We start from the raw sequence: 8,209 nt of genomic DNA, 5'->3' as shown, positions 1-8,209 counted from the left end.
CCAGTTAGAGTGACAACCGCCTAAGCTTATGATTTGGCCACGTAGCTTGTAGGCTGTACATTCACGGCAAGGCATGTGGTTAACCAATAAACACCAAACAAACCAGAGCATACACATGCGTTGCAAAGCTGAAAGGATTCCAAATCATGATAGCTGCTGGACGAACAATAGATTGAAGCAAGTCCAAGAATTCCAAACCGGCTTCAAACAATTAATAAGGAGACCTATGGCAATAAATATAACAAATCTCTTCGTCATAATAAGCTTACACAAAATTCATTTCCTACCTGCAACTGTTGCAAGAAAATACAAAGGACAAAAATGTGTGATGCTACAGCCCATTTGGGAAAAGCCTAAAAAAACAGCACCTTTGGATACAGATTATTGTCATTTTTCTCCCTATAATGATACAGCAGTAATGGATAATGCATATCCCTTTCTTCACACTATCTTCTCCCATCACCTTTCTTTTATCTCCGATCTGAAGATAGAAAGCCATATGGATACTTCTGAGCAAAACTGATGGCATCCAGATGCCGACAATGCTGACAGGTTACAGGCGGCGTAGTGACTTCATAAATAAATCTGAGGATCACTTTCAGTTTCCATTAGTTGACAACTCGCCATTATGTGATGTGCCAGATTCTCAACCGGCAATTTTGCTGCACTAGCTCAGTTGCTTCTATTTACCAGCTGAAAGCATCTTCTGGAGTTCAATCACCTGCTGCTGTTGCTCTGGTGGCAACGAACTCAGCTGCTCGGGTGTCAGCTGCAAGACTTGCTGCAGAAGAGCTGACTCCACATCAGGCGTAAGCTGCAGAAGAGACACAAGCATATATTTCAGTGCATGGAAATACTTTGCACAACAATTCTATTCAACTCCATAGAAATGAGCAAACATTTAGACCGGTCAAAAATCTCCAAAGATACCAGTCTCCCACATTGGAAAGTCATACCTAAACAGGTAGAACATAACAATTCCAGATAAATCTGTTATAAATGGATTTGTACCTGCCCTTCATTCCCTGGCTGCTGTAAGCTAACAGCACCAGCACCATAGCCCCCTGATGGTCCGCTAGGGCCCACTGCTTGCAGTGGAGCTGTATAAACAGCATGGCTGCTGTTCACAATTCCAGGCATCGAGGTTCCATCCTCCAATTTTCTCAATTTTGAAGGATGGGTAAACTCTGCCAATTGACTTGCTTGATCAGCAACCCTTATTTCATTTGGTAGAGTCTCAGTTGCAGCGGCTACCTGCAATTGGACATTGTTGAGTTAGCCTATGTGACTGGTAAGATAAAATGGACAATTCAGTTAATCTGTGGCCATTAGTGCATTGCCAATACATAGCAAGATGACTCATCACGAACATTGATTTTGATACATATAAACTAAGACGCCACTAGCGAATTACATAAGCTCCTTCACAAGTCAAGAAAACTACCTGAGCAAGATGAGGGTGGGTCAAAGGTAGCTGTTGTACACTTGTAGGCATGACAGGTGGTGGTCCAGGGTGCTGTGGCACAAATGGAGGCTGAACTTGTGAGATTAACCCTACTGAGGTCACAAGAGGTTGAGTAGGAACACTGGAAGAACCACCAAGGGGCTGATGTAGCATTGGAGATTGTGCGGCGATCCCAGACTTTTGTCCATGTGGAAACATTTTGACTTGGGGCTGAGATGCATGTTGATGCTGAGGAAAACTATGTAGTGCTGCTGTTTGTTCCTGTAGGATAGTTGGGTTTGGTTGTGGTATGTTAGTTGGCAAACTTGATGGTCTTGAGAGTACTGGAATCATAGCATCTTGCTGTGGATATGGCTCATTGAGGTGAGATGAAGATTGTGCTAAGGAGCCCAATGGCTGTTGGCTCTTTGCCATCTGCATCTGCAATTTGTATAGAACATACATACACTCATTATATCAAGGCAGAGAAAACAAAGGGTGCCTAAAGCTCAAAGACAAATAAGAACTAACCATCTGTGGTGTCACCATTCCAAGCATTATTTGTGCCTGCATTACAACAAGGCAAAAATTGAAGTCATGAGTTTCTAATTTTTCAATCTTATGATAGAGAACGGCTTAATGATATGCTTTTCCCAAATAAAGAAACAAGCTTATTTCATTGCATACACAAAATAAAATAAAGAAATAGGGAGTCAAGTCTCAACTCTTCTTAACAGTTGAGCCACAAGTAAACATGCCAATTTTTTCTTATGTCAGAACATGCACATAAACCAAACTATTCAGTGTTTAATAAGATCAAGGAATATAACTTCTTCCATCCAGGATCACAAGACAATCATGATTCATGAATGATATCAAAGTTATATGGACAATCCTAAAAGGAAAAGTGGAAACATGAACAATAAAAATTCAATATAGATATAGTAGCACCAAATCACGTGAGGTTATTAAAATAAAATAAATGGAAGTAAATAGATTCAGTAAATAGTTGAAAACTTTATTCCAAAGAATATGTAGAGAGACTTTACAACCTACACAAGACTAAAATAAAAGGTTTGGATCAAGTATATAAAATGACATTAAGAATACACAATTGACAAGTAAAATCACTATTAGCAAAAAACTAACCTGAAATAGGGCCTTTGGCAGCTGCGGAATTCCTTGCAGCAAAGTTTTGGAATGTTCCTTATTTTGAGTAGTTAGGAACTGTGAATTTTTTTTTTTTAAAAAAAAGACAAGAAACTAAAATCAGCACTTGTTCATTTGTAAATGTCAAGTAATTGAACTGCATAAAAGACTACAAGTTAACCTTCAATTCAGCCATGACTTCATGCAATTGATGCCTTGACATTCTGGCCAAATAATGAGTAAGAGGGTCGTTTCCAAGTCCATACTGGACAGGTAAACCGTTTTGAACATTTGCAGTCTGAGCTCCACCAAGGACACCAGCCATCACAGACGCAGCATGTATTGCTGGTGGGAGACCAACAGGCTGATGAAGGTTTGTCTCTCCAAGAACAGAAGTCCCAGCTAACTGTTTCTGACTATCTGTGCCAGTCCATCAAGAAATCAGTGTTAGCATCCATGAACATAAAATATGCATAGAAATTGAAAGCATATACATAAACTAAATGGTGAATGAAAAAAAAAAGGAAACCAACCAACATTAGACTGCCATTCCTGGTCCACCACGACCCTGAAATGCATAAATGTATCCAGCATAAGTCAACAAGTTGTTCTAATTTAAGCTAAATCAACTTCAGTTAGTTGAGGTGTTCTATATTTTTCATTCATATAATGAACATGTGCCAACTCCATCTCCACAGTGAAGCTACTTAATTTCCAAAGGCAAAGTTCACAAATAGATATAGATTCTTCTGTGTAAAGTAACATCATGCTAGATCATTTCACGTCTCGAATATAGTTCGAGAAAAACATGTCTCGAAGATAAGTTCGTATTTAAAAACTGTGTCCTTATATAAAGCAACTGCATCTAGTTCAGAACTTGTGAGTAGTCACAGTATCTGTCATGTAAACTTTGACATTTTGGCAACAAAAACTGGCACATATGTATCAGCATCAGACACTCTCATTGTATTCAGACACTCTCATTGGTAGAGATATACAAAGCCAGCTGACAGAAGCTACAGTGAGGGCAAATATTAACACGACTGCCGAAGAAAACTGCGAGTCCTTATGCACATATATAAAGGCCGATTGGATATATACTATTTTCAGCAATCAATTTACCAACAGTGGCAATCATCTTGTTGGCGCATAAACTAAGACCGATTAACATCTTCCATAAGACTATAGTACTTCTTTTGCTATTTGAAGAAAGTAAACCTCGTATTCAGCAGTCAGCAAACTTCTGAAGAGGCTCTTTCGACCATAACATATATTATATTAAGCCAATAGCTTTGCCAGACTATAATCCAACCTCTTTGGCACGCTACTTCCATGAAGGGGAAAGGTCAAGATAACAGAGGCATTTTTCCAACAGCAAAGCATTGACACCACACCAGAACAATATAATTCAATGAAGGAATTGGATGGTATAGCAGGTGTGTGTATGTACAGTCAAGCAACTGTACATACACAAACATGCTTTTAAGAAACTGAAACAGGAGACACAAGGTGGTTGGAGAAGGCGCAACTATATCATTCACAGGAACGAAGACTATACAACTTCTCATATTAACAGAGAACTCCAAAGGTGGTAGCAAAGGCTCTTCTACAGTAAAAATTTGAGGATCGTCGACCTTTTCTCTATTTCTGTCAGTGTTCCTCCCATTTTCAGCAAAATCAACACGTAACTGACGACCATTAATCTCGTAACCCTGAAGGTTCCGGCGTGCACTTAGAGCAGTTTCCTCATCCTTGTACTCGCAAAAGCCATAGCCTTTTGGCTTGCCAGTCTCTTTGTCAATCACCAATCTGCAAGCAATTTGTAGCAGTCAGTTACCAAAAAGGCTGCATTTCATCAAATTCACAAGTTGAAAAACTTAACAGGAGTAGTAAACAAGTTACTCAGTGTTACCGAACCAAAATCTGTTTCAGCAAATATTCACTTAGGAGGAATCCGATCAAGAAAAGGCACATGTGTATATGATTCAACATCAGTCTACACTCAAAAGTCAAAATATCTCCTGTAATCATCTTTATAAGAAAATTGTGGTTTTATAGTATGCCAGGCATGCCCAGCGGAACTTGATAAGTTCCAGTATTACTAAATTAGTTTCTAGATCAGTGTTCTATATTGTTAGGATTCCAAAAGGTAAATTTGCTTGAGTCATAACTCATAAGGAGGCCCCCCTGCATGAGGGAGAGATCCGAGATGTAATCTTTGAAAGCAAAGCAAGCTAATGAGAGAGCACCTACTATTCTAGTCCACCCTGTTCAGCTCAGCAATCAGTCCGTTTCAAAGAACACAACATATAAAGCTTTCTTCTGCCATGTTTGCTCAAAAATACATGCTGCACAGACACAAATTAGCCATCAAACTTGTGTAATTGATTTATCGTTAGTATTCTGACTGTGGTGAGGCAACCTGTTTTTTTTTCATTTGTACAGGCATAATGCCAAAACCTGGACATATTCCTTGTTTTTAGACAGAATAAATAAGGCAAAATACACATCTTGACAATAAGTGTTAGTTTCCACAACCCATCAGGTACCCATATACAAAAATCAAGTATTGTTGCATAAGCATTTGGAGTAAAACCAACCATTTTACATGCTAGAACCACACAACAGTGTTACAGTGTTGATGCGGGTGAGCAGAAGCAGACCTGAAGGATACGACTGGGCCGACTTCTTCGCAAATCTGCACGAGTTGCTCCTCCGTTGCATCGTACGGTATGTTGCCGACTGCAATTAAGATTGATAAACAGAATTATATCAGTCCAAAAATCCCCTGCGTACCATCTCCACATCAGGAAACAACAAGACCCAAAAAAAACACACATCTTGCGCGCCCAATGAAGCACTAGTGCGGTAAACCTAAACCCTAGGCAAGCTAAAGTTGGAGCCGAACGGAACTGAGCTCCCAATCCAACACTAGAGCCGACCAAGAGGGCTCTCATTCTTCCAGGAAAGCATCAACTAGAGGAGGAGAGGGGGGGGGGGGGGGGGGGAATCAGCGCCAAATCGGAAGAACTCGGCGGCAGTCGGTCGGGCCCAAATTAACCCAAACTGAAAAGGGGCTTGCCGCCCTGGGTGACTCCAGCCGAGCGGACACGCCAGGCGGCTCTCCCCGAATCGAGCCGAAGCCTCCGAGCTTCCGGATCACGCCGGTTCAGGGACTCAGGGATGGGAAGGTAACCGAGGGTGGCTGGGGGGCGTACCGAAGACGCAGCGGTTCTGGGCGCCCGCGGGAGCGGCGGCCATGCTCAGCAGCGGCGGCAGTGGGCGGCGGCGGGGCGGGAGGCGCCCGTCCGGCTGCTTGTGGCCGTGTGGCCGGTGGATATGCCTCTCGCTCGCGGGCCGCCGTGAGGTGCCGGTGGCCGTGTGGCCGGGTGGATATGCCTCTCGCTCGCGGGCCGCGCGGCTGTGGCGTGCGTGGCGGCCGTTTATTATAGGGGACGGGGACGGGACAGGGGAGACCAGGCGGGAGGGAGCTGCTGTGCTCTGCCTCTGACCTGACGGGGCTCGGTGGGTTGACCGGACTACCGGAGGCTGCCCTGCTCAGCTGTTACTGTTTCCCACCGTTGATACCAAGAACACAAAACACATTTCACGTTTAAATAATGTTATAGTTAAAGAGTTCAATATCTATTTTTAGTTTTTTTCAACAACAACAGCATTCAAAGAGAGAGTCTTCTTCGTAACGAGTCGGTCTCCGTTGGAGACAGCCTTGGCCGTCCTCCACGAGAAAATGAGAAAAAAGTTCCCAGCCCTATACGTACTGGAGTGGGCTACTGGGTCAGAGAAAAGATTTATGTGTTACCGTGCGAGCTAGGCGAGTACCCCAAGCGCTAGCGAGCTGTTTTTCTAGGTTCTCTCCGCCACGTCTGTCAAATAGCTAGCTAGGAGAACACCGTTGGGGACGCCTTTCGACATATTTATTTGGTCGTATTTGGCTTATAAACCCTAGCCTTATCAACCAACGAACAGTATTTTTTCTCTCACACCAAACCAGCTAGCAGCTGTTCGCTTCGGAGGAATTCTGAAGAAATTTAGATGGTTTGAGAATGCTGGAATCTGTGAGAGAAAAATACTGTTCCGGATGAAAAAAAAGAAGCGGATCAAGCCGGGTTTAAGGATCACGCGAACAGGAGCCATGGCTTATAAGCCAAACCAGTCCAAACGAACAAGGCGCTTACTGTCAGCTCGCCGTCCACATTCTCCTACCGCCGTTTTTCTTCACCAGACGGGATTTATTACGCTGATTTGCATTGATTGGCCGGTAATGCTCCAACTAAGACGTCCGAAACAAACTGGACGTCTCACTCGCTCCCTCTCGCATCTAGTCCCTCGCTTCCTCCTCCCTTCCACGCTCGCGCCCCGCGTCTACCCCGATACGCAGGCCATGGCTACCTCCTTAGCCGGCGGTGGACCTCCTTCCCCACCTCGACGGTGCCCCATCTGAAGGCTCTAGTTTAGTTTTGGTGAATTGATGAAACTCTATACGCTAATCTATTTGCTCTAGTGATTATGAGGTAGGTAGCACTATTCTAAGTAGTGGAGCAAATGAAGATCATGTTGACTGGTGATGATGGCCGTGGTGATCAAGGGCTCAAGCTTGGAAAAGAAGAAAAATAAAAATAAAAAGTTCAAGGCAAAGGTGAAACTTGATATGAGCTTTTTGGTCTGATGATCAAGACACTTAGTGAGTGCGATCACATTTAGGATCGATAGACGTACTATTAAGAGTGGTGAAACTCGTATCGAAATGCAGGTTATCAAAGTGCCACTAGATGTTCTAACTCATTGCATATGCATTTAGATCTAGTGGAGAGCTAACACCCTTAAAATATTTGTGAAAATATGCTAACACACGTGTACAAGGTGATACACTTGGTGGTTGGCATATTTGATCAAGGGTGGCAAAGTTGGTGAAGTCAAGGGGTTGTTTTCCCTCGACCGGACGCAGCAACCGGACTCGGGCCGTGCGTCCGGTCAGTGTTGCGTAGAGGAGACGTGCTGTCGGTCTCTGATCGGACGCTGGCACAAGTGGTGACCTGACTCGACGCTGGTGCATCTGGTCATGCTGTGACGTACACTGAAGTAAGCCAATTCGTGAAGATGAGAAGAGCGGACGCAGGGGCGCGTCCGGTCTTGCATGACCTGACGCGTCCGGTCGTATTTGAGCAGCTCTGGATCGTCTCTAGAACCGACCTGACACCGGGAAGCCAAGGGGAATGGCGTGTCCGGTCGTGTCTTGGCTGTGGCGCGCGCGCGAGTGCTCTGCTGTTGATCGGCGCGTTCGGTCTCTCGACTGGTCCGTCCGGTCATTACTTAACCGCGCAGGGATTGGATTTTGACCGTTGGATTCGCATGGACGACGTTGAACGCGGGGGACACGTGAACGGCTGGCAGCGACCAGACGCTGGGGCTGGTACGTCCGGTCAGCTGCGACCAGCGCGTCTGGTCACCCCGAGTGGTAGTGCAGTGAGAGCCCAACGGCTCTATTTCGTGGAAGCTCCTATTTAAGCCCCATGGCCGGCTCAAGCTCACTCTCTTGGCCATTTGCATTGACATAGCAATCTTGTGCGCTTAGCTAAAGCCCTCCCACTCATCTCC

At 44.4% G+C, this 8,209-nt stretch overlaps 1 pseudogene; it reads right to left on the bottom strand.

The window, feature by feature from the left end:
- Window positions 1–211: 211 nt before the first annotated feature.
- LOC136486433 (cleavage stimulating factor 64-like) lies at window positions 212–6,021 on the bottom strand (annotated as a pseudogene).
- Window positions 6,022–8,209: the final 2,188 nt, after the last annotated feature.

The sequence above is a fragment of the Miscanthus floridulus genome, chromosome 10, assembly GCF_019320115.1.
Source record: "Miscanthus floridulus cultivar M001 chromosome 10, ASM1932011v1, whole genome shotgun sequence".
In the NCBI taxonomy this organism is placed as follows: Eukaryota; Viridiplantae; Streptophyta; class Magnoliopsida; order Poales; family Poaceae; genus Miscanthus; species Miscanthus floridulus.
This window is presented reverse-complemented; position numbering and strand designations above follow the sequence as displayed.